The 27,282-nt window shown below is 51.2% G+C and overlaps 1 protein-coding gene and 1 long non-coding RNA gene across 3 annotated transcripts in view; one reads left to right on the top strand and one right to left on the bottom strand.

Moving 5' to 3' along the window:
• The window catches only part of RNF220 (ring finger protein 220), a 220,514-nt gene that overhangs the window by 103,578 nt on the left and 89,654 nt on the right, over window positions 1-27,282 (bottom strand). The gene's annotated exons all lie outside the window — the stretch shown is intronic.
• LOC148183694 (uncharacterized) lies at window positions 12,145-12,752 on the top strand. The gene is made up of 2 exons (XR_015773370.1): window positions 12,145-12,247; window positions 12,476-12,752. It is a non-coding gene; the product is annotated as an uncharacterized LOC148183694 (long non-coding RNA).

Genomic DNA, 27,282 nt, shown 5'->3' with positions numbered 1-27,282 from the left:
CAGAGTGAACTGCATGGACACCTATTTAGGACATGGCAGTGAACACAAAATATGCCTTAGAGATTTTTATGTACAAAAGCAGTTTTGCTTGGGATTCGGCGTCACCCTGAAGAAGGGGACATTTCGCACATCTGTACCTTGAAGCTCCTGCTTTGTACACAGAGAATGGCTGGAACCTTCCCTTTCCACCTCTCTTCCTCACCCAGAGGCTTGCAGTTTGGGGGGAGATACCTGAAATGGGCTGCCACCTTGTGAAGAGCACTGGAAGGTAGGTCAGATGTGCCAGGTGCCACCTGCCCTGACCGGCGGCCCCCGAGGTTCATCTCCAATGGGTCCATCTTTCTGGCAAGCTCCTGGCTCTCTGTCACCCTGCCAGCTCTGGGCTGTCCCTGTCCCGTTCCCCCATCAATCACCCACAACGGGGATGATGTGTTAATGTTTTTCCTATAGACAGACACATTATGTTTCCACACTGCCTCTGCACACGCCGTGTTTACGCCCCTTCTCCCTCCAGGGAGTAAATCAAGCAAATTGATGCGAGCCATGATTAATTGTGTATCTCGGACCAATCTTTTACCGAGTCCCTCACACGGGCAGGTTGTTTTTCCCCCCTCTCCCTCCCTGATGTACAGGGGAGAGGAGATGGCGCTCCGCTCGCTCCCTCTCGTGCAGTTTGACGGATAGAGCCTGCCCGGGACGCGGCGAGATAAATTTGAAAGGCCTGCGCCGGGCTGTCAGCGTTAAAGATGATGAATGTGGGAGGTGAGGCAGGAGGGACCCGCCGAGCTCGGTGTAATGGATAGGGTTCTTTGGGAATGGATGCTCGCCTGGCGATTCCGCGTTAATCTCCGGGCTCCGCCGAGGTGCCGCCAACTGATAACAAGGAAATAGGAATGACAACAATTTTTAGCTGAGAGATTCTTCACAAAAATGCCAACCTGCTGGAGGTCTGACAGGCCCTGATTGAATGGGAGCAGGGAGGGGGGGAGCCTGCGAGCACCTCTTGACTAACATGCAAAAGATGGATCATTTCATTCCCCCGCCTGACCATCTACATTTATTATCATTTCCCTTAATTCTGCCTCGCTTAGATACCTGTCAGCACCGTTTCTCTTCCAAGGGTCAGCTGATGGGATGTGAGAGGGGCCGAAGACCTGGTCTCTCCTCCGGCTCGGGAAGCAGGAGCATCATGTATGCGGCTGCTCAGCCCTCAGCTTGTCTGGACACACAGATGGGTGGATCCCCAGGACAGGCTTTGCTCCCTGAGGTGGGCTCATGGCATTGTCCTGCTGCTGCTGCTACCAACCAGCATCTGCGTTCCTGAGCTTTCCCTGCCTAGGGCCAGGAGCCTGAGGATGCCTGATCCCTGCTCTCTCTACCTCTGATGGCAGAGCATGATCTGTCTCCAGCCAAGGCTTTCCAAGCCACATCACGGTGATCACAGACTGGTCTCACATGCCAGAAGCCCTTTGCTGGGACTCTGCCTTTGCTCACCCACCCCAGACACCATGGGCTGTCCTCAGCTGCAAAAGACCCATCTGCACCATGTGATGTGTCTAAGCCAATAGCTTTTCCCAGGTTCATCAAAGAGCCTCATTGAATCCCACTGTGCTCATGCAGCAGGAACCAGAGACGGAAATACAGTGAGGTCTCTGCTGGCCTGAGCACAGTGGGATGGGATGTTGGTGCTGCTGCAGAAGTTTCAAGTCCTAGAGTGGCTCTTTGCTGCTGGCAGGAGACTTTCCACCTCACTTTTAAAAGCCTTCTGCCAGACCCTGTTAGTGCCACAGATGGTGTCTGACCCACCAGTCATCATCTTGGTCCCCAGCCACCCTGGGGACCCTCTTACAGGATGTTTGCTCAGATGAAACTCCTGAAAAGGGTCCTCTGACCACTGAGAGATCCTGAGGTCAAAGAACCTGGAGATTACAGCACAAGCTATGGTGCTGACCATAGGACAGCCTCAGGGACAGGCACAGGAAAAGGGACACTGACAGGCAGGGGCACAGCTAACATGGATTGGGTCTGCCTTTCCGAGGGTTGTGATGGAGGGGACCCTCTAAGGTCATGCAGCACCCTGGGGTCTTCCCATGTGCCTGGGCTGATCCCAAAGAGCACCTCAGCACCTGGGGCAGGAGCTTGACACTCCCAGGGTCCTTCATAGCTGCATCAGCTTGATCAGGTGGAGAAATCACCACATTCACCAGGAAACATCCAGGCACACTGGGCTGCACAGCCACAGCACAAATCTTTTCCTTGGGATTAGGTGGGATGCAGACACCAGATTGTCCTCAAATCTCATCCTTTCTTGAGTGCTCTCGGGTTGACCTGCACCCTCTTCCTCTCCCTGCAGCCTCCTCTTCTCCTTGTTCTGTCTCTCCCTCTGTAGACAGTGCTGGGTCTTTAATGACCCTGATCATACAACTATTTTCTGGCCACACATAAATGCTTTCATTCCCCCCCCTCCTCACCCCTGACTGCCATCACCGTATTAAAAAGCAACCCGCTGCTGGGAATACATTAGTGACTTGCAGCAGATCCTTCTTTGCAAGGATAATTACAAAAAATAGAGGGACAATAACTATTAATATTTTATTGCAGTATTTAATGAGCTAAAGCAAATCATCTTGCACTCCACTGGAACGACATGCTTTGTCATTCTTACGTTCCCTCCATCATTTTCTCTGGCTCCCCATCTGAGAAGCCCTCCCTGCTTTCAAGTCCTCCTTACTCAATACAATTTATATTTCCTCTAAGCTGCTTTTCTCCAACTTGAAAAAAGACCTTGCTACTTTCTGGGGCTGGTGAGCTCTCCGTGCTAGCAGCTCAGCCTCCAGACCCATCCACTTGTACCAAACGAGTCCAGGGAAAGAGCAACCCCTTTATCTTAGCAGAGTAAAGCTGCCCTTTCATCTCAGGTGTTTATTGTCTCCATTTCACATGCAAGGAAAGCATTTCCAGAGGTTAAAGAACGAGTTTTAAAGGCACTTTGGGACTCCGTGGGACTTGTGTCCTTGCTTTTGACAGCCCTGCATGATGTAGGTCACCCACAGCTCAAGAGGGAGTCGGTGGCTGAGCAGGGGACAGACTCGCCCTGCTGCCAGCCCTGTGCCCCGGCCGCGTCTGAGGGCAGCAGCCCCGCGGTGCGCACTCAAAGACAGGGCTGGACAGGTCTCGCTCGTTCTGGGGACAGCGAGCAGGGCCACTGCTGTCCCTGAGCAGCTCTGGCTCATGCTCTGTTGGCTGAGACTGCAAAGCTGTGGAGAGATAGCGGTGGAACCCTGACCCCAGAGCACGAGACAGGCTTGCTCCCACACAGCAAACCCACTGCCCCACTGCCAGACAATCAAGGAGGCTGGGGACGTGTTTTGGAAGGCTCAGTGAGGCTCCCTCAGCATGGCTCAAATTCGGGCTACCCTCCCTAGGAGCAGAGGATTTGAGGAGTGCTCTGCAGGGTACCAAGGCTGCCAGAGTGGCCCTGGGCATCTGCACCTCTGCACACCACAGAAGTTCCAGCATCCCCCTCCGATGGGCACAGGCGCATGGCAGATGCTCACTGGGCTTCCCTGGGAAAACACCAATATGTCAATGTCTGCTTTTGTATTTCCCTAAATTCTGTTATTCCTGCTTTTTGATCCATTCCGGTAGGGGAGAAATACCATGTAGTTCTATAGGCTCCAAATATTAGTTCTATGTAACTAAAAAATCTATATAAATATTATATTACATTATATGATATGATTTGATATATTATATATAATACAGTATTTCTGTATTTTATGTATACAGTTAAACACATTTATATAGCTCTATAGTTCCAATATAGAGATTTTTCTCTCTTGCTCTCTCTCTGAGCCTATGTAATAAGTTCTACAGGCTCCTATATGTAAGTCCCAGTGATCTGCATCCCAGAAAGCTATGTCCCAATCGTTTAAACACTTCCTAATGCTCAAATATCTCTTCCTCCTTACTGCTTGTTCATTACTTTTGAAATCCACACCTCTCCTCTGAGCTGCACTATCCTTCCAGGTAATGTCCATTTGTGTCCCAGCCACCTCCTGGTCCTTCCTGCCTGCAGGTAACATGAACATGCAGGGGCAGGGCCCAAAAATACACAGCACAGCACAGCACAGCACAGCACAGCACAGCACAGCACCTTCTCCAGGCTGACAATAACCCTGGAAAGAGCATTAGCACAAAGCTTTGTCATCTTCTCAGTGTCATTTCGTCCTGCTGTGCTGGCTAGGCACCCAGCAGTGGGTTTAGCCCACTGCAACAAAAAGATGCTTGAGAGAAAGGCACTACTCCCGTGGAGGAGCACAAAGCCAAACCAGGACACTCATCTATTTGTGTCCCCTAATAGATAACGTTACCATGTGCTTAACGGCTTGTGTGTGCACAAGCTGAAGTCAATCAGGCTTCACAAACACAAGCAGCCCTTAAAGGGTGTCCAGCCCAGAACTGAAACAAGACAGTTTCATTTTAAAAGGATTCAGCAAGGTAAAATTAAAGTAGGAGTTGTTATTGGCACAATGACCTTTAGCCATGAAAATGTGAGTAACAGAATATCTTCCCCTGAAAAATACTCAAAATATCTTATGGATACACATATGTATGTGTGTATGAGCATAAATGTAATGCTTCCTCAAAACCACTCAGAATGTGCATCCCTGCTCAAGAGGAGCAAAACACAGGAAGCAGCAGCATTGCTGGCAGAGCTAAGGGGGGAGTTTTTTGAGTGTTTCACTGGTTGAAAATCCAAGACGAGGTGCTCAGCTGGGATCATTCTGACACTGATTTCTACCAGCTGAACCAAGGATTTCAAGATTATTGGACCATAGTAACATGTGCTAGGGCTAGTCATTGCAGTCCATAGGTAACAAAATAACAAGAGGGTTAAAAATTCTTTCCCTGACCTTCTGTTGCATATAGCTGGGATAACGGGACCGGGGACACAGGGATCAGTTTCCTTGTCCTCCACAAATAAATAATTATCCCCCAGCCTCTGTGAGCAGAGTAGAGATTTAATGTGCTGACAGCCTGCATTTTTTACCTTTAGTCAATACAAGAAAGGCCCCAAGACTATGATTCCCAACATCTGGATTCCATCAATATGTGATCTGTCATGATGTATCGGCATCCCTCCCTCTCTCCAGATTGAGCAATGCGGCTGGTTTTATTAATACGTCAAATACATTATCCGTGTAATACACTTGTCTGCCTCTGCCCTCCCGCTGCTCCCACACAGCAGATTTGAATGTATGATGAATCAGTTTGCATTACACGTCTGTACGTCATAATTTGTCAGGATTAATAGAACTGTGTACGTGGGGTGGGGGAGCGGGAGGGAGCGCGTCGTGTGTGTTTAGTGCAGAGATGTCTGTATCACTTATTTATCTCTGCTCAGACCGCTGGGTTCCCGGAAAACAGCGAGCACAGCACATCTGGGAATCGCTGAGCAACCCATGTGCTCTCACATGTGCAGCCATGCCCACTGCACCAGCTGCAGAGCCGTGGGAAAAGGGGTGATGAGGGTATTTTGGGTGCCTCTGACACACTGGGGATTCCATGGCCCCATGCACAGGGTTGAGTCCCTTTGTGATATGTCAGGCAGCAACCACAGAGACACAAGAAAGGTGACACAGAGGTTCTCAGTCTTCCTACTAGCTCTGTCAGACCATTGTTACGTGATCTGAAGCACAACTCCTTGCCTCAGTTTCCCCATGCATTACATTTACTTCTGTGATGATTCCCTGTGTGCCTTGTAGAAAGTAATTTATTTGCACTTTGCAAGTGACTTTTGGTCTCAATTATTTATGGCAAAGAGTTGGGAGCCATGTGTAGCTGATGAGCAGCACCAGAGCCAGAGACAGCTGGTGTGAGCGACATTCTCCCTAAGACCCAGTGAAACATGGCCAGAAAACAGGTCAGGGCTCAGTAGGAGGTACTGGTGCCATCATCCCTTTGCACACAGTTCACTTGTTTGTAGCTTTGCAGCTGGACTTTAGTTTGCCCTTGCAAAACACCAATTTCAGCCATAGACATTATTTATATTACATAGGATTTAGTGAGACTCATAAAGATCTGAGAACACAACTCCCCACTCTGTTGCCTCCCAAGGGTGACCCAGCAAGACCAGTGAGAGTGGTCTGCAGCAGGCACGTCTCCTCTGCCACATTACCCAGCTGATGGGAGAACTGCTGCTGATGGCCCTTGGGGCCCCAGGGAATGCTCACCACAGGGCCTGACACCCTGCCACAGCATCATGTTTGGCGTCTCTCAGTTTGCTCCTAATGAGCTCATGTGTCCACGCAGGACAGCCCAGCACGGCGTGGAGCTCCTGGCTCACGGCCAGACAGCCCCGTTAGTGCAGCGCTTTGCTCCGTCTCATTACCACTGCCTCAAACCAGGACTAATTATTCTGAACGTTAGTTGGTCTCTCCTGCCCAATGTGGCATAGCCAAGAGGAGGTGTGAGGTCTGCTTGCTGTCCTTGTGCTGGGTCTTCATCCCAGTGTAAATGGTAAAACTGCTGGGACAACAGTATCGAGTCCCCTATGGCTTCCCATGAAGCTTCCCATGTCAATGCACTGAAATCAGGAGTTTGGGGATATGGAGCAGGGACCACCTGCCCAGAGGGAGAGAGCAGTGAACAGATCTCAGTGTGCCAACATACCTCCTCACTGTCCCCCATGCTTCTCCAGCCTGTTTCAGTTCCACTGCATGAAATAAAAAGTGGTAAGCAACGACCTTAAAGACCTACACAGTGTAAATATAATGTCAAATACCAGCATTATGGATAATTACAAACTGTCTCAGGTGAAGAACAGTGATACTTCGCAGTATTTTCATCGCTGTTACTTTGCTTGCAGCAAAGCTGAGCAGAAATGTGGATTCAAAATACTCATGGCCATGTTGATGGCAGCATCTCACCACAGTAAGACCCCCTGAAAGTGGCTCATGACCTCCTTGCAGAGTGTGTACCCCACAGCAGAGCACCCCAAATCCTACCTCCACATCAGGGGGGTTAGGCTTGCCCCCTCTGGCCCTAATCAAGGTCCCACAGAGGCCTGGATCCCCCATATTATATGCCATCATGTATTATATGCCATTATATGCCAAGGTATACCATTCCTTGCAAGGGGTTCTGCAGGTGAGGCTCTCAGCCAGCTCCCCACCCTGCTGAAAGGGTTTAGGTTGGGCTAGACTGGGCCTCTGAACCACAGCACATTAGGACCTTTTAGTCAGGAAACTAAAAGCCCCCTGATCTGCTCCATTTGCTTCTCCAGTAGGGCCATGGGATGTTCTGGTTGAGTAAACTCTTTTATCTCCAGAACCCACACCCTGCTGCAAGTTGCAAACCCACCCCCTGTGATGGTTTCTTCTGGAGTTCTGAACCTGCTTATCTGTGTGGAAACACAAGCCAGGTCCCCAAAGGTCCCTAAGAGTCCCCAGGGGTTCCTCTGCTGGGGCCACCATGCAGCCCATCCACGCAAGGGCTGGTGCCATCCTCCCTCTGTTCTGCTCCAGGAGACACCATGGTTTTATCTCCTCCCTGTGGTCACCACGTAGCCGATCCCTGTCCCCCTCCTCCCAGTGCTGCTTCCCAAGAGCGGCTGGAGGATGTGACGTCAGGGTCCCTGAACAGGCAGCAGTCACCTCACTTTAATAACAGCTCCCAGAAACAATTGTACATTTACAACCCAGCGAGCGAGCTTGGCACGCTGAGCCCGCTCCCCTTCCAAGGCTTAATTTGATTTTGACATATTGGCTCAAGATTAAAGGGCTCTCATAAAAAAGAAAAAAAGAAGAAAAAACAACACCAAAAAACCCCAAACACACACATCCACACATACACGCATCCAGCCCCCCCACCACCCCCTTTTCAGGGCTCAAGCAAAAGTGCTAACATTGTAATATTTTAAGTAGAGAAAATCCAAGTGTGCTTTACCCCCCGCTGGCTCTTATGCTGGGCTTATAAAAATTAAGTGGAAACCTACACAGCTGTAGGCTATAAATCCTTTGTCGCTAACGCAGCCAGGCCTGGTACCTGCCTCCAAAAGAAAAAATAAAAAGAGAAAATAAATGCAAACTCCAAGAAGTGAGCAGCCAAAAAAGATGCATAAGGCTGGCTGAGCTGGGCAAGTCCAGGAGCAGCTGCTGGGGCCCTGGGCACATCCCCATGGCCAGGGGGCTGCAGGGAGACGTAGGGAAGAGAGGAAAGTGCCAGAGCATCAGGGAGAGCTCAGCAAAGCAGTAAGAGCCCTCTCGGCTGAAGATCAATTAGCATCAATTACTGACTTCATTTAATTGTCGTAGAGGATGAATTTGTCATTTTTAGTCTGGAATTAATGGGAGACCTTCAACTTTCCCTTGGCAGCCGCATCAGGTCACTGAGTATTTTCTTCCTCCTTTTGCACAGAGGAGAAATGTGGCAGCAGGGAGAACAGGCAAGTGCCACCAAATACTTGTCCCATCAATCCTTTCCCATCCCCACCCATCCCCTTGCATTCCCATCCACTGCCATCCCAAGCATGGAGCAAGGTGGCAGCTGACTGGTACAAGCAGCTCAGATAGTTCTGGCACCCTTACCAGCTCTTGTGCCATACCCAGCGGCACTTCTGCCACCACCTTTCTTTTCTCTTTTTATTTGGGCACCTTCCACCTTTTTTCCTCTTTCCCGTTTTCTGCCAGAAATTAATTTTGCAGCCGAGGGCTGCAAAGTGTTTACATTTTCCCCAGCAAACAGCCGACAGTAAACAATGAATGCTCGCAGATGAAATTGAATTTATAACTGCATTATGGGGCCAGATAACGCCCTAAAATAATACAATGATAAGGAAATTCGATTTGATTGCCACCACGAATCAGCTTGGGCCCATCTGCAGCCAGGGCCTTCCATAATAATTTTAAATTGGGTTTGTAAACCTTATTTGTCCTTAAATATTTCTGTCATTTTTCATTGCCAGAGACAGGTCCTTGGGCGCGAGGCGGCGGATTGGTCCCGCCAGAGCCGCGCCAGGGTGCAGGCAGAGCCGAGTGGGTGCCCAGCGTGCTGAGCGGGCGCCGGGGCTGGCGGTGACAGCCACTCGTCCTATCCATCACCGTGTCGACAGCCAGGGAGGAATCTCAGCCAGAAATTGAGTTTGCCTCACAGGGGACAACTGAACAAATTAATAGACCATTAGCCAAGCAGTGACCTGAGAAATGAGGGTGCTCAGCCTCCCCACAGATTTGGTAGGGAGGAAGGGGAGAGGCAATGGCAGTCCTGTTTTTGTCCCAAGGGGGCAGTCCCAGTGCCCTGGGATGGGCTGGGAGAGGTGGGTGGGCAGCCACAGCAGCTCATTTGCAGCCCAGCACTGGCTCACTTGAAAACAGCTGCACTGGTGTGCAGAGGCATGGCCAAAATGATGCAGGATTATGATGGGTGGGAGAGAGCAAGAGGGGCTGCAAGGATAATCCACAGTAACACAGAGGAACGGTCAGGTACCAGTAAAGTGAAAGGTAGGAAGAGAGTGAATAGAAGTCCCAATTCTCTCATTTCTGAGAAATATCCCACAGAAAGCCACTGTACAAGAAGTGCTGCATGAAATGGTGCTGCAGCATGCACAAACAGCTCCCAGCTTCTTGGGGTTCAGGGGCACAAGACATCCCCACCCCCAGTGGGTGACAGGCTTGTGGTTCCTGCCAGGCAGGACACTGGGGTCTGCATTGATCCCTGCCAGTCTCAGCCCTCCTCACACAACAAAAGACACTGAACTGGGAACGTACTGGGCACCCCCTGTGTCCCAGTCACCAGCAGGAGCTGTGGGAGGATTGATCCCAGGAGGACATGATCCTCCTGCCTCCAAACGCCACCAGGTGTCCAGTGCAGCATCTCTCCTCTGCAACCTCCTTCCTGCTTGCCTTTATCATCACCATTCATTATCCAAATGACTATATTTATTAAGTCCCCTGCCAAGGCATTACAGAGTGGTCTGTAACAGAGATTAAAAGCAGAATAAAACACCAACATGATCTTTTCTCTAGTAAACAAAACAATAAACAGCCTCAGCTCTGGCTATCAGAAACACACCAGCCCGGGGAGGGATGCCAAATTCATTGCTGCAGCAACAGGGACGTATTAGTGCCTCTGCTCTCGGAGGTGGGATCAGGCCTGCACAGGGGCTGCTGCTTGGCCAGCTGCTCCCTGCACTGGAGAGGCAGCCATGGGGTAAAATCTCCACCCACCCTGCACCACCCCACATCAGCTGAGATGCTGAGCCCCAGAGAATGTCCTGCCCTTCCTCTGCCCCTACAATTTGTAGGGCCAAGACAGGTCAGAAATGTTCCTCTGTCAGTACTAACAGCGTACTGCACGCCTGAACCAGGCTGGGTCGGTGACTGTCCCCAGGTGTGCCAGCCCAATGACCCCCATCAGTCCAAGGTACAACAGTACCAGTCCAGGGCAGCAGGCAGATGGACTCCCAGTAGTCCCAGTGGCACTTGCCAACAGCTGGGACAGCAGTGGGATCCAGCAAAGAGCCACAGCTCCTTGTTCCTGCCCGCTCATGTCTGCAGAGCACAGTGTCAGCCCCTACAGCACAAGGCTGCTTGGTTCTTATTTCCAAAAGTATTATCTGAAGTCTGTGGAACAAGGTGCTTTATGAGGAGGCACCAGGTTTCCTTTGTCTCTGCTGGAGATAATCAGGTGCAGATAGGATATATATTCTGTAAAAACATACACTCACTTCCACTCACTGGTTACCTTTTGCTGAGAGCTGTAAGGGTTTCAATTACCGGATTCTGGGATTTAGTGCCCAGGGCTTTTTGGTGTGCATTAGATTTATTAGAAGGTTTAGTAGCAGCGGAGGATTCACGCATTTACTCCCAGGAGCTCAGCTTCCGTTCACAGACCCTAAATCATGTGCTGAGATGGGCTATTGTCACTTAGGACATTAGCATGGTTAACGTACATGAGGATGATTAATAGCAATATACATGCAGCCTCCTCCTCCCCAAATGCTGCTCTGCCACCTCTGCCTGAGCCAGAGGCTGCAAGGGGTATGGCCAACTCACCTGCCTTTGCAGGGAGGGCCACATTGTACCCCATCACCAGGAGCCCTGAGTGCTCAGCACCACCCCAGCACCACTGCTTTATGCTGGGGTGTTTTTGGATTTTTTTTTTTTTTTTAGTGTTTTGGGCTTTGTTTGTTTGGTGATTTGGGGATTTTTTGTGGGGTTTTTTTTGTGATTTGAGTTTTCTTGTTTGGTTTTTGGGGGTGGGGGGTTGGTTTTGTTTTGTTTTTTGTTAAAATGAAGTGTTGAAGGCACTCAGGGGCAAAGGTGTTTCTGCCAAGGTAGAACTATGGGAAGCCCCTGCCTTCCCATGGCAAGGAGACAGTGCAGAGGGGCAATAAAGGACTGGAAGAAGGGGCAGGATGCAGCTTGGCAAAACCTGTGGGGGGAAAAAAATATTCTAACAGTAAACTCAACCTTCCCTGCCAGGACCTAACCAACACCTCGTGTTCCCCAAAGGATACCTCAGGTCTAATCTGTCACTGAAGGAAAGAGAAGAGGATGCTGCCTTTAATAAGCACAGAGCAGCCGAATAAACCAGCCCCTGTGATGCCAGCAGATCTGCCCTGAAAAATCCTGTGGGATTATCTCACCTGTCTGCCTCATTCTCACGTCTGTAGGAGCACATTCACATGTTACAGTCCTTCCTATTGCCTGAGGTTACTGGCAACAAGGCTAAAACTCATCTCACAAGTGGCATCCCAGCATTTCAGGGATACAGCAGCCTCTGCACCATAGGTACCTGAGGCTTGAGGTGAGTCCTCAGCCCAGCTGCACTCCAGAGGAGACACGACCACACTCCTAACAAGCAAGATCCTGATGACTTTTGTCCTTTTTCCAATACTGTGTTACTTGCATTCCTTCTTTTTTAATTAAAGCAGCCCCAGCTGATTTTACAAGCTTGCTGCTGATTCTCTCCCAGTCTCTGTGTCTCTCATATGCTTGAGTGCTAGTATTAATTATTAGAGCCAATTTACTGTTTATACTCTGATGTTTTAACTAATTACCACTAATGGCAGACACCAGTGGGCAATCAACTTCATTTAGTTCCCAGTGCAAACCACTCATTACCATCTGAGAGGGAAAGAGAGTGTGCAGGAGGGATAAATAAAGACCGAGCTGCATGAGTGAGTGCCTGGTGATGAGCTGCAGCGCTGGGGAAGCCCCTGCTTCCCAGGGCAGTCCTTTTGGTAGGGGCTCTGGGAAAGGATTTAAATCTACAGCATGTGTGGGTGGGCAGCAGGAGAATGCTGCTGTGCAGAAATGTCCTGCAGGGCTTGTGAAGATTTCTGGTTCTTCACTCTGTGTGCTAAGTCCTGCCTTGGCACCAGGCAAAAGCTGTGAGCCTGAGAGATACAGTTACCAGAGAGCAATGTGCCTTTTTCCTTGCATGGTAAATAGTTTATTTTCCCTTCTAGGATTCGTCCCTGGGGGAATGAAGCCCCTGCTCATGTTCTTGGCTTGGTGTGATGCCAGATGGAGCCAGGCTTCCTGAGTCCCACGTGCCTCTGGTGTTAATCCTGCTGTGAGAGGAATGGTGGGTGATGTGAAGTCAAGAGGAGCTGGGGCTGAAAGGTCCTTGAGCTGAACTTCCTTCTGTCTGGAGCTGGGCTAATGAAGGTCATTCATGGAGATAATTCAGCTGTTTCTGTGTGTAGTGATATTGTCAACACAGATCCTTAACTCAGCACATCCCTTAGCCTAGTTTGTGTCTCTGTCTGCATGTTTCCTCTGGAGACCCAGGAAAGACCCCAAGGCACATTTTACTCTCCTGCACCTCATAACCACTGCAAGACCCTGTGATGTTAAAAGTACACCACCTTCAGGTGGTACAACTCCCCTGGCTGTGCTCCTCTCTGTTTTGGCCCAAGAAACAAACATGTGGTGTAGAGAGGGGCCTTCAAGGAGGGATGACGGAGTAAGATTACTCCACCAGAGCTGGGCTGGCTCTGAGGATTTAGGAATAAACTTTCATGGGCACAGCCCAGAAGGGAGAACACAGACAGAGCTCCTGTGTGTCTCCCATATGGCTGAGAAACACCTCTAGAAAAAGTGATATCCAGATTTATTTGCCTCTTACTCCAAGACCTGTTAACCCTGATCTGGGACAAACCTCTAGCCAATTGTATTTGTGCTTGGGGATTTGGGGATCTGGACTCCTCCAGCCTTTGAACAAGAACCTTTCCTGGGGACAGAGATCTCTAATGACCTAACAGATGATCTCATTACCAGTAGTGGGAGTCCTGCCCTAACAAAAGGAACTGTAGTGTTTTCAGAGTTCACATTTCACCAGCTTTAGTACACCGTAATGCCACAACAGCTCAGCTGTGAAGCCCAAAACAGGGACACAAACCAGAGGATTAGGGCTGGGCATGACCTCTCCAATGGGGTCCTCAATCTTTTTCTCCCTTTCATGTTTTCTCTCCTTTCATTCCCTGATTTGCTCTCTTGAAATCTTGCTTTTGAAAGGGAGATGGGGGATGTTGGAGACCTGCTCCGCAGTGGTGGGGACATGGTTGCTGTCTTGCAAGGAGAGGGGGTTATAACTATGCACACATCTGAAATGTAATTGCTGTCAGCTCTCTCCATTCTTGCAGCACGAGGCCTTTAATCTCTCCCACCAGACCCATCGGCCCTGATATTGCAGCTCCAGAAAGGCTGGTTTTATGTACTTTAACCCTGCGACCTTTACAAATCCCATCATTCCAATCAATACGTCTCATTAGCGTTAGGTAAATGTATGGGATGGATGGGGAGCTGTGCTGGCAGGAGCCCGCAAAGGGTGGGGTGGAAAGTGCTCCTGCCTGCCTGCTCTCAGGGGGCAGCACAGCCCCACCATGTTCCCCGAGATCCTGGGGGTCTCCTTCTCCCCACAAACATCCTTGTCCCCAGATATCCCTCCCCACGGATGCACACCTTGGCACAGCCAGAGATGGAGGGCAGCTAATGTGGAGCATGGAATAAAGTGTCTGCAAAGCCAACTGCAGAGTCAAGAGCACAAGCTGTTAACTGGACCAAGCTGTTGGAGTAATTTTTCCCTCTCCTTGGGAAGCAGACATATGTTTTACAGCTTTTCCCTATGTTGACTAAATGAAAACATACAGGCCCCATGGCAGGTGATGCGAAAACAGCATGGGGTGTGTGCAGGGCTGCCTGCCATCCCTGCCTATCAGGCAGGGAAGCTGCCAAGGAAGGTAGTCACTGTGGATGTCAGGATAAAGCCATGGAGTGGAGTGAGGAAAGCAAATCTTTGCCACTTCCCATGAAAATGAAGGACTTAATCCATGTAGAAGTGAGTTTACACCAGGTGAATTTACACCTCACCAGCACAGAAATGCTCACTGTGCCAGATGGAACTGACCCACAGGTTCATGGGGCATCAATCCACCAAGGATGCTTCAATAAAAGGATGGGGCCAATCCTGCCCTGGGGAAGACTGGAGGCCAGGTACTGTTGCAATTTTATTTTTGCTGAGGAGAGGTCTCCCTTTCCTGCAGATCAGCATCTCAGCCAGCAGGGCTGTAAATACTATTACTGGCCATAAAGCTACCCAGCTCTCCTCCAAATCCTGCTCAAATGTCTGACTCAAGTGACCCACTGGCACCCACAGACCCCATAGCAGCAGGTGGCTTGGGGGCTGCTACTGCTGCAGCATGCCCATGGTTGGGACAGCCTGCCCTGCTATCTGTGCTTCCTTACTCCTTGTGCTGACCCCAAGGTGTGGGGTGGCTTCCCAGCAGTCCACAGAATGAGTGGGCTTCAGACCTTGTCACTGACAGCTCAGCCTGTGACGTGCTTCACAGATCGGTGCTGTGTCAGATCTGTGTCCCAGAGCTTGAAATGAGCTATCTCATGCTCAAACTAATCCATACCCTGGAAATCCAGCTCCCCAAAAGGAGAGAAAATTACTTTAAGGTTTTCTCCTCCCAGCAGGGCAGCTGGGATGCTTGAGGAGATGAGGGTGTCTTCCTTGTCCTGCCCAGGCAGGGCAAGCTTTTTCAGTGGCATCTGGAGCTAGGTTTAGTTTCTGAGCTCTGCTATCCCCATCTGCAGAGCCAGCACGTTACTGCAACAGTGTTCAGCCCCACCAGCTCTGGGTTTGCCTCAGCAGGAAAAGCATCCTGGTGAATACAGCACACAAAATATATGTGTACGTCTATTTCTGCAAGAGCCTGCAAAAACAAGGGCTTGAAAACTAGAGGCTAGCTCTGCTTTTCCACATCAGTGAGGTTTAAAGAAGGTTTTTCATGAGGTTTAAACCTCAGGAGCTGGGCCAAATACAACTTTTCCTGGAGTGTGGGGCAGCCAAATTTTCTAGTGGGGATACATGGAGCTGGATATGTGATGTTCCCATTAATGCAGGTGTTTTGGAGACCTGGCTCAGGTGCTCCCCCCTTCCCAGCACTGGTGCCCACTCTTCTTGTCTCCCTGCTGCTCTGTTTTGCTGAGGTTTTTTGGCAAGACCTCAGACTTGTTGATAAGCACTAAACTTCACTGTGGCATGAAAACCATTTAAGGACTAAGCTCCCCTTGGCTTTAGCAAGATGACTCTGAGGATCTTGGCACAGCCCCTGTCAGGAGGCAGAGGGAAGGAGAAATTAATAAATCCTCTGGTGGGGCCAGTTTATCTCGATGTGACACTGTTCCTCCTGGAATTAAATGTGCAAGTCCTAAAGTGTCTCTTGAGAGTGGTGGGCCAATTCCCTGACCACCAAGCAGCCATGAAACATGGATCTTGTCCATGACAGGAAAAACTAGTCCATTGCTCAGAGTCATCCTCTCCAGCAGAACAATTATTGGGCCCAACAAAGCCCTTGCTGTTCAAGTCCCCACCTCTGCTGTGCACTGGGGCACCTCACTCTGGCTAAGAGCTCCCAATAGCAGGGCACCCATGTGCAGGGGGCTCATGGGATCTTTCAAGAAGGGTTTGTTTTGGTTTTTTTTATACCAGTAGTGTGGAACCAGCAGCAAAACCTCCCAGGCAGCTGCAGACCCTCAGCAAGCCTTTTGGAACAGTGCTGCCCTCCTCAGTACTGAGCTCCCTGCCTGGCCATCTCCACCTGGCAGCAGGGCATCCCACACAGCCACTGCAAAAGGGAACGGGGTGGAAAGCTGACACATCCCCCAGCTGCATGATTGTTGGAGGAGGATGGAGAAGCGGCCTTGCTGCTGCTTAACCTTCTGGGGCTTGTCTGCCAGAGAAAAGCTTAGCAGGAGGAGAGAGATTGTAGATAGACAAGGGGATTGTTGGGTCCAGAGATGTAGGGCACTGCAGCAGCCTTAGATTTTATCTGCACCTCTGTAAGGCTTGACAACCTTAGAATCCCAATCAACAGTTGTTAATAAATGCAGGGAAGAAGCGTGAGGGGTTAAAGGGAGAACATGCAGCAGGGCACCTGGGGGCCCTCTTACAGATGTGGGTACTCACTGCTACCACTATGGAGTCTAATACCACCTGGAGCATATAAGCTTACCAGCTCCTTTTCCTTTACCTTTCCCTTACCCATTGCTTTTGGACAGCAATGGGAACAGAAGGAATTCCCAAAGGCCTGGAAATCCCTGCCAGATCCCTGTCAGCTCCATTGGCTCCTGGGTACCATTGGCTCCTGGGAACCTGGGCTTCTGTCCTGCACCCCTTAAAGGGATGGAGCTGAGCCTGGCTCAGGGGAAGGTGGGAAGAGGCTGGAGGAAGCTGCAGATGTGGAAGCAAGAACTTCGCAGTTCTCCTTTCACTCTTGGTCTCTCCTGGCAATATTCAGCCTCCAGGACTGCTCTTCTGTGTGCCCCTTACCACCATGCATGGTCTGCATGTGCTGGACCCATTCCTTCACTGCATTTCATCTGTGTCACCAGGAGCTCCTCTTTGTAAGAAGCTGTAGAAAGAAGCTGCGGCAGCCCAGCTGGTTAATAGTGTCACTGGAGAGTAAGCAGGTTCTCAAAGCCCTGGGACCTCATTCCAGAGCCACAATCGCTCCCTGCTGTGCCCTGTCTTCTCCTCACCTCTGGTCTGCAAAAACCCGACTTACTCAGCACAGCAATTCAGTCCCAGCCATTACAATGACAAGGGTGATAAGAGATTCTTATCACAGTGCTCAGAATCGATTTGAAGCTGAGCCCCTTACCTGCACTCCTCCTCCTCCTCACATCTGCCAGAGCAGAGTGGGTGCTGCACAGGGGCTAAGCAGCTGGGTTTGCTGGAGAGCAAAGATGACAGTTCAGGGTTCAGATCCCTCCAGAGATATATCCTTCAGCCTAGCAGCTTCAGCTAGCATACATCCCTCAGCTGGAGACAGAACATGGGATCAGAGCCAGGATGCCTGGTCTCCCTCCTGACACACATCTGGGGGAGACCTGCTCATCTCAGTATCTGCAGGCTGCAGGAGGGACAATGCAGATCTGCATCCCTGGAGGACATTCTAAGCCTCTGTCCAAGGGGATCTGAGCAAAAGGTATGGCCTCCCAGCTGAGGCAGGAGCTTTTTCTCCTCCTTGTGCTTGGGTGAAAGGAAGGTGAAGATTGTGCTGAGCCCACAAGAGAGACAGGGAGCATCCTGCAGTCCTGAGTCTCAATCCTGGGGCTCACTGCATGCTGTTTTACTCCAGCCTTCCAAAGAGCTCTTACTTTCTACAGCTTAGTGTGGCCTGCCTTTGTTCAAATCTCCTCCCGATCCTACCCACACACCCACGCCTGAGGGGGACATGTCCTGCCCTCCCATGAGTGGCTAATGGGGACAATGCTTGGGGAGAAGACATTTCCTGCTGGCAGAGCAGGGGGCTTCTAGGCTGAAGCTAAGCCCTAGTCACAGCAAAATTGCCAGCATCCCCTTGGCATCACTACAAGCTGCTGTCCCATCCCCTGCCCAGAAGCTCTCTATGTGTTTCTCAGAACAGAGACTGCACACAACTTTCAGTGATGTTTGGGCTGATTTTACACAACTGCCTTGTCTTTTGATTTCTCTCTGCAGCCACTGCCTCGACCATTTAGAAAAACCCAGTCCCTCTCACCAGCCTCAAAAAGTGGCCAGCTGCCTTCTTAGAGATACACCAGCCCAGGCTTTCACATTTCAGTTTCCCCCTTCTCATCTGCAAGATGGCCAGCACAGTCCTGTCTGCCCAGGAGGGAAGGCAGAGGACCTGGCAGCACAACTGCCCTGGGCAGCTGGCACTGCAGCTCCCCAAGTCTTGGGGGTGCCTTGTCTCAAATGCATGCACCCACTCTTTGCTGCACACCTGCAAAGGTGAAGCAGGACCTCAGCCACTGGTGGAGAAACTTTGATAGGGTGGGTTATGGGCTTGCCCAGCCACATAGTACAATTTCTGAGGGAACTGAGATGTCCTGGTCTGGAGTTGCTAAGGGGACCAAGACAACCTGGTCTGGACTCACACGAGAAGTCTCAGTTCCTTTTGAAACCTTGAAGTCCCAGCAGCTTTGCTCATGCAGATGTTTCAAATCCTCCATTTCCTCCCACAACCATCTCTGGGAAGGGCAAAAGCACAAGGCAGTGGCAGGGGAAGCATCTGAACAATCAGGGCTTATGTGGAGATGAAGAAAGGCCGTTCTTGTTGGCGGGTGCAGTTGGCGTGAAGCCGGGAGCATCGCAGGATGGCACCCCAGGTACTCCAGCTGTGCCGACTCTCCAGTCCAACAGAGAAGAGGCTGTTGTGGGCCCAGCCCCGGCACAGGGTGTCACCGCCTGCCTTGGTTAGCAGGGATGCTCTCTCTTTGTGCCTGCTGGTTTCTGCTCTGCTGACCCGCTTTGCTCCATCAGCTGGCACCATCCATCACCTCTGGCAGCTGCGTCAATTCCAGGGCTCCACAATGCAATTCCCCAGGGGGAAAAGCACATCTTTTAAGGGAAAGGAGAAATGTTTTCTCTCCTGGCACCCTGCAAGGCTCCCTTTCTCTCCTCCTCAGAGACATCTAATGCCCAATGCAGCCCAGGGACAGGGGCACAGCATGTGACTGCATTCTTCATTCTGCCCAGCCCCAGCCTTTCCGCTAGAAACCAGGGCCAGGAGGGATGCAGTACCTGCAGTGATCGTGGGGCCGATGTTCACTGGCCCTGTCAGCAGCTGGGAGAAATCAGTCTGGCAGTGACCCAGCCCTTCATATGGTGCCTTATCAGGACTGGCTGCAGCAGCAGCAGCTCTGGGAAGGTGTTGTTTCCTATGTCTCATGGCAGATGGTGGTGGTTACAAGCCAGGGTGCCAGGGCAGCTGCAAGCTGGGTCAGCTACAGGATCTGGTATGAGAATGGAACAGGGTGTATTCACACCTCTGTCCTTGAAAGCCCTTCTCCAGGAGATGGCGAGTTTAGAGCATATGCTGGCAGCAATGCCATGACTGAGTACTCACCAAAGGCCACAGTTCTGGAGGGTACCCATAGCTGAGTGCCGGGAAAAAAGAGAACAACCTTCATCCCTTCCTCCCTGCTTCCCTGGGCCAGGGTCAGCCCTGCAATGCTGGATGCTGCCCCAACTCTCCCCAACCTCTACTCACTGTCCTGAGGTACAGATGTGGGACAGGACCTGAACATCTTTTCAGGGCTCTCTGCCTCTGTCTCAGCAGTCCCACCTCAGCAGCAGAAACATATGCCTCTTCAATCAATACTCAGCTCTTAATAGTCCTGACAATTCGCAAGAAAACAGGGGCATTAAACGTTAATTATATCTATTTGGATTAAAAAAAATTTATTACTGGAGTTAATTACAGCCAGAGTCATAAAAAGGTGCAGAGTAAGAGGCGCTGCTGTTCTATGGGGTGAGCAGGACTGAACAGCCCTGGCCACCCCAAACTGCTGCTGGGCAAGGATGGAGGGATGTCCCTGCCGTGCCCACCACATGGCTGGACACTGCTCCTCGGAAAGGGGCTGCCATGGGAAGGGCCTGTGTGGGGCCTGTGCTGGGGGGCTGTGCTGGGCCAGCAGCGGAGTCTCGGGGCGCACGGCAGGTACTCGCTTAGTTGTTGTGCTGGCAGGACCTGGCCTGCCCCAGCCTGTGGGCTTCTAATTTACTGCTTTCCTTTTACCGTAAAACTGAAAGGGGAAGGTGCACCCTTTAATCACTGCCTTCGGGGCCCCGCCTGAAACCACACAGAGACCAAGAGAAGGCTAAGAGTTAATGCTCCTTCCGACACCTTTTTATGATTCACGGGCCTGACCTTGAGCCATAAACTGCTCAACCTCCCCGCCACACTGCCAGTATTTACAGCCTGCAGGGGCCATTGCACGCAGCCACCGATGCAGATCCACGGCCGTGCACGCCGGCGCAGGTACACAGCTGGGCATGCAACAGTGATGCAGCCGGAAACGCACAGGCTGGGATGGCTACGTGTCCAGGGACAGCCATGTGGATGGGCAGCCATGGATGGATCCTAACAGCACTGGAGATGGGGATGCAACTAGTGCACTCATCAATCCGTGCTTATGCACACCAGCGTGTGTGCGCAGCTAAATGCACCAAGGTGCCTCACTGGGCAGCCCCTGCAGACACACATCAGAACATGTTTCATGCAGGGAACTGAGCACCCACATACCTACTGCCTGCACACTGGACACTGGACCATGGTGGGGGCTTTCTGCTTGTTGCAGCAGGGCAGTGGGACAAGCACTGTGGGCATGGCTCCACAGGAAAAGGCCAGGATGAGCTGGCACACCACAACCCCTACAGTGCGTGTCCCACTCCCCAACAGGAGGAACAGCTGCTGCCTCAAGAACCCTCAGTGGCACTCCCGAGGTAGGTCCTGGCATCAGGATTCAATCCACTGCATCTCACCAGCCCCAGGTCTTGCTCCAGAGACCTACAAAAGCCTACGCTGGTCCAAACTGAAGCAGGATGAGGTCTACTGGTTAAAGTAAAGGGTGCCCCTCTGAGTGGGTTCAGCTCAGCATGCTCCTTGCATCGTGCCTCAGTTTCCCCACCACTGTAGCAGGAAAAATAATCCTGACCTATCATGTTTGCATGGAGTTGGGAGGCCGAGCTTGTTAATGTTTGCGAAGTGGGTTTGCCTCATGTGATAGAGCAAGCCAGAAATGTGAAGGTCATTATTATTAGTGGGATTAAAGTAGTTGCACCCAGAGCAAGGGGTGCACAGGAACACAGCAGTTGTGTTGAAGCAGTAACAAATTGCACACGTGTGCAACCTCAAAATAGTGATGAATCCTACCATTATAGCTCATTTTAGAATCACTGTGCAGAACCAGAGAACTGCCAGAGCACCTTCTAACACCTCTGCAAAAACAAACCAATGAATGCAGACTGGACTGAGCTAGGCTTTTCCTGGAGACACCCAGAGCCTGCCAGTGCCCACTCAGTATATGCCCAATGAGGCCACGGGCCCATAAGCATCACTTGCCAACACAACTCACCTGGTCCTCACCAGGACAAGGGCCATCTCTGACCCCACTGGGGCATCACGGTACCGGGCAACTTATCCAAGTCTCCGTATGTTTTTTTGGGTCAAGTTTACAGGTTGTCTAATTTTTTTTCTTTCCTCCTTGCAAAACAAAAGAGGGAAAAAACACCCTTATCTCAGAAAGCAGAGTTCAGGAAAAAGCTACTGGTCTTTTGGACTTGGCGAGTCCTCATTGGTAGCCTTGCTTGTCATGGAGAATTTATCAGCCAAACACAGTGCTGGTATAATGTGCTATATAACTTGTGCATAAACAAACTTCAGCATGATAAATGCCCTGCTTTGAAGCCATAAAGTTATTAGCTGTTAGGCTGTTAGCTACTGCTTAGCATGGGACATGCTCCTTCCGTTAACCCCTGGATGCCCCGCCTGTGCACAGAACCCCAGGGAGATCTCCGGAGGGCACCTCCACACAGCAGGAAAGCACGGAGGGATCTGATGGGCAGGGATGATGTGTGCACATTGTACTTGATGCAAGGGCTGAGGGAGGGAAATGCTTTATGGGAATGGGGCACTGAAGATTGGCAGCTCCTTGCTGTCCTATTTGAGCGCTATGGCAGCTCCTCTCCTTCCCCCTGCCCCTCAAGAGGCAAATGCAGAGGGGAGCAGGGCTAGGGCATGTACTCACAGCTCAGACCTTCTGAGTGTGTACCCATTTCACAGATGGGCTAAGATGGGGCGGGAGGAAGTCAGCCACCTTCCAGTGCCCAGGTCACCTCCTTTAGGAGAAGAGCTGCCGAGGACTCTAAAGTAAAAGCCTGAAATTTTTCTGGCAGCAGCCAGGCAGCAAGCTCCAGTGAGGTGTTTAGAGTTCCCTCTGCTGCCTGCAGTGCATGGCTGCCTGCAGCTCCTGGTGAGCACAGCCTTGTCAGAGGCTGGGAGATGCTGGAGAAGCAGATCTGTGTCCCAGGGCCAGCACTGCTGGAGATGCCTGACCAGCACCACACCTGCGGAGCACCCTCCACTGCACAGAGCCAGGCCGTGACACCCACCAAGGACCTCTGGTGCCCCAGGCCACCTCCTGCCCTTGTCCCACTGGACCAAAGCAGGGAGCTGGCTATGCCAAGGATAGCAGCAGGTCTCCAACCCTCAGCCCAAGGCATGGACAGAATTATGCAGCAGTGGCAACTTGTTGGACACACAGCCTGGAGAACCAGAGCTGCAGTGGGAGATGCTGGTGCCCAGGGGCTAATTGCTATCTCTTTCCCAGTAAAACCTCTCCTGCAAGGCAGCAGGAGGTGTATCAGCAGGGCCAGCTGGGGGGCAGCAGGACTCAGGGCTGCCTCAGCCCCTGTTCTTCATTAGAAGTCCAGTGTTGAAGAAACTTGTAATTAGAGTACTGAGTATTAATTAATCTCCATGACCCTCCTCTCATTCTCCTTCCACCACTCCCACAGCTCAGGAGGTCAGCCTGGATTATTAACACAGGCAAGCAGAGGAAGGCAAACTCACCGGGCGGGTTGTCAGACCTTGGGCCATGTTCCCCTGTTCAGAGCAGCCAAAGGCACCATGTCCCTGCCCAACAGCATGACTTCCCTCTCCTCTCTCCTCTCTCTCTTGGCTGGGTTTGATAGGGGTCATCTCACTCACTTGGGCACAGTCAGCACTTTGGGGATGGCATTTAATAAGCTAAAACATCCCAGAATGAGCAGAGCTGCTTCTATGCTAACTTAGTCTGCACAATCCTTTGCGGAGTGGCTGAGGGCAGACTCCTGCATCCCAGAGGCCTGGATAAGCCTTGCTGGAGAAAACTTACCCTTGGAGACCTCGCAGCATGATGGAGAGCAGAGCAGCAATCACAACCAAAAACATCACTGAAAGGTCTTCAAGCATCCCATCTCTGCTTATCCAGGTCTTGCTTGGGTCTTTAAGAGCCTCAGCATCATAAAGGCATCACTGGAGCACTGAGAGGACATGAACACCCTTTGTACAGCATGGCCTTTCCTTCCCAGGGCTATCCATCCTGTCTGGGGTATGGATACAGCCCCTGGGATGGCCAGCCTCCCTGGAAAGAAACTGACCAGGCACAACCCAAGGGCTGACACACTACAAAAGCTGCCACAGAGCAAGGAAACAAGATATGAAATAAATCCAAACTTTTCTGACTCCCCTGTAACCACCAATTGCTTCCCTCATCTGATTTTTTCCCCTTTTCTGCTGCAGCAATAAAAAGGGGAAAATCAACATCCAAATGATCTTGTTTATGGCGACTAAATAAGCTGCATGTGCTTAATCCGTTAGAGTTTAATGAATTTACGACTTGCTCTGGAATTTGACAAGGGCTGTAAAAGAGTAATTAACATTTATCAGTGTGTTTTTTACACACACCCCACCCTCCTCCCGCCTCCCTTCCCTCCTCCTGCCGCCTGTCGCAAAGCAGCACCGGGTATCGGGGGGAATATAAAAGTGATCAATTAATTCTTAATAATCTCAGGGAAAGATTGTAGAGTCACAGTATGAACTCAGGGAGTGTCAATAAACATGCCAAAGGTTGGTCGCCCCCTTCTTGGCGCTGCTGCAGAGGAATGCGGACAGCCAGGGAGGGGATGGGTCTGCAGGGGCGGTGCTTTGGTGAACCAGCCCTGCACCCCTTTCCTTCTCTGTCACACTCCACTGCCCTCCAGAGCAGCTTTCAGTCACTGACACAGTGGCCTCTGGGACAAGATGACAGTGAGCGGGAGGCTGGTGACAAGCGGGGTCCCATCTAAAACGGCAGTGGTGGTGATTTGGAAACACAACCCCAGCTGCTAACTATGTCAGTCAATAGCTCTGTCCTAACAGACCTAAATGCTGGGAGGGACCCCAAACTCCCCACCCTGGTCACAGGGCAGCTGAACATCTGCTTAGATAAAGAGCTGCCCCACCGTCACCCTCTTGTCACTCAGAACAGGTGGCTGCTGCTGTTTCAGCTGTACTAGACATTGAGGGTAGGTCCCTGCTGGCCCCTGAGACAAGCAAGGGAGGTCACACCTTGCTTGTGCCCAGCCCTCCCAGCTGCTGTGGAGCAGGGGGGCAAGCAGGGATGCAATTTGGGGGCTGCAAGGGGACAAGCCCAGGCTTCTCCCACCAGTCCCAGGGTGGGCTGAACATGATCTAAGGATCCCAGGAGACTCCTGTGCTGGGAGCCCAGTGTGCTCCGCCTTGGGCCACCTCCCTTGGCAGCCCTGGAAACCAAAGCCAGAAAGAGCCACAGCCATCACCTTCCTGGTAGGTAGGATGGACATGTCCCCTGTTTCTGTGACTGCAGCATCCTGCCCCCAGCAGCAGCCTTTGTATGCATGTGTATGACCAGGGTGTGGGGAAGCTGCGTGACTGGACATCCATCAGGGAAGAGAAGGGTCAGTGCTCCTGGGGGCCACCAGGCTCCATGGAGGAGACAGAGAAACATCTGGGCTTGGCTATGAGGCAGAGGGTCCTGGACACCCACAAACAAAAGCTTAAGTTGATAAATCCTCAGAGGTTTGAGACTGTCTGGGGATCTGCTCTGGACAGAAACAAATTCTCTCTGTGGAACACAATAGCCCAGAAATAAGCAATGAGACAGGGATGGAGAGGGCTGGATGCAGGGAGTCTGGAAAATCTCTGCCCAGCCCCAGAGAGAGCACTGGTGGGGGTGGGAGGTGGAGGCAGTGATATCCTCCCAGAAGGCTGAGATCCCTGTGCCAGGTACACACCTGCCAGCTGGATGGGGCAAACTTGGGATTTCCTGGAAGGCGGGAGTTGTTCAAGTCAGCCTTGAACAACTTGAAGCACCTGAGTGCAGGAGAAGCAGGGAAGAGAAAGGGAAAGCAGTAGGATGACCTTGCCTTTATTTCACCTTGACTGGTTTGAATCCAGCTGGCTGGCATGGGCTGTGGGGCTGGGTAGGGAGTAGAGCTGGTGGGGAGTGGGGCTGAGCCCTCATGCAAGGGCAAGGCAGTGAGGGAGGGGGGCTGCAGCAGAGTAACTTTGCATGGCCAAATCATCAGAGAGCAGCAGCTCCCAGCAGCCTCTGAGTGAGTCTCCAACCTTGGGTATGCTTGTAGTGCCAGGGGCTGCACAAAAGTGGCACAAATACTCCTGGGAAGGAGAAATGGAGACACGCGGAGAGGTTTCAGACCACCAGGACTGGTCCCAGCACACCAAAATCTGCTCTGCTGACGAGGCAGCAGGTCTAGGTCTCCACTGCATGAGTGGTGTAGCCAACATCCACAGCCAAGGCTGCCAAAATCACTCAGGAACCATTTGCCAGTGCCAGTTGCTCTTGCAGTACTCTGCATTGCTGTCCAAGCTGGTCCACAGATCCCCTGCATGACCTCTGGATCTCTCCTCTGCTGGAGGACAGGATGCTGTGTCGGGCACTGAGGGGGCAGAGGGGGCTGCACTCCCTCTGCCTGGGCTGGCTCAGAGGCTCCTGTGTTGCTGTCTAAACAGCACCTCCTCCTGCAGAGACCTCGCACTGGGGGTTGGCAGCTCAGCGTCTCTGGGATTTGTTTATGGTGTTACGGGATTTACCAAACAGCAGCTTGGAACAGGCATCCCAAAAGGCTGGGCCAACCAGACCCACCATCATCCAGCTGCCAGAAAAGCAGCCCCTGGGGCTGAGGTGACTCGGGTGGCATCAGGCAAGTCCTCCCTGGCCACTGCCACACTGCCTCACACTAGGCACATGGCTTCACCTCTGTGCAAGGCTGGAATCCCCCCACCTCACCCTGGTGTAGAGGCAGTGCAACTTTGAGAAGGAGCCAAGCTGTGATGGGCGATGCTTGGCCAATGTTTGCTGTTTTGAAAAGGCACCTAATGGATTTGAGACAGCCTGACCATGCCCCAGCCTTGCTCCACTCAGGTGCTGCTGACTGTTATAACAAAGAGCATTTATGCAGCTGCATCCCCAGTTTCTCTTGCTTTCTACTTCCCTTTTCTGTCACTCAGGTGCGACATCAATAATAAGGTGGATGGTAACCATAAAAGAATGTGCAGCCCCTTGTTGACTTTTCTCCATCTGAATAGTCACACTTCAGGTGACAAAATAGTTGGAAGGAGTTAACAGAAGACCCCCCCAGGTCCTCTAAATGCCCTGTCCAGGGTTTTAAGCCCATAAGCATTGGTGCTAAAGATGATTTTAAGCCACGTTTATAAGAAATCTATTGATCCTTTTGACTCTATATGACAGATTAACCATTTTAATAAAACACCTATTAATCATGCATTAACCCTTCTTAGCTATTTATACATTGAATACCAAATCAACAAGGGTGTTCAAATTTCTAGAAGGCTTTTTGGAGGGGAAGGGAGGGGGTATTCTTTAGATAACAACAACAAGAAGAAGAAAATAATGCAAACTTACAGAGGGGGAGAGTTAAAATCATACGATGAGTGGCAGTTGCAGACGCCTGGGGCCCTCTTTGGTTGTCGCTTCTATCTGGCAATCAATTGACAAGAAATTGAGATTATGAAACATTGTGCCTATGATCAAAGGAGGTGGGCATACTTCCCCCATCTGAGGTCAAATCTCCACTCCCCCATGGGAACCAACATCAGGGAACACTGGTAATTTGGCCTTTGGCAGGTATGAGACAATGCTGACACCAATTTCAGTGTGAATGTGTCCACCAGCCCCACGGGTCTTTATGGCCAACTTGGAGCAAGGCTGCAACACCCTGAAGGTGGATCCTACTGGAGCATCTAAGATGCCAATGATATTTTGTGAGAGACTTTATCTGAAGCAACAGAGTAAAAAGAACAGGAAATGAGGAAAGCAAGCACTCCACCAGCTCAGGCCAGTTGGGAATGGGCATGGGTTGTTCACCCCCTCTCCTTGCCCTTCCTTGAAACCC

The sequence above is a fragment of the Pseudopodoces humilis genome, chromosome 10, assembly GCF_049639895.1.
Source record: "Pseudopodoces humilis isolate 2021_Gansu_Grassland_sample_001 chromosome 10, ASM4963989v1, whole genome shotgun sequence".
In the NCBI taxonomy this organism is placed as follows: Eukaryota; Metazoa; Chordata; class Aves; order Passeriformes; family Paridae; genus Pseudopodoces; species Pseudopodoces humilis.
Note: the sequence above shows the minus strand (reverse complement) of the source record. Positions and strands in the feature narration are given on the sequence as shown.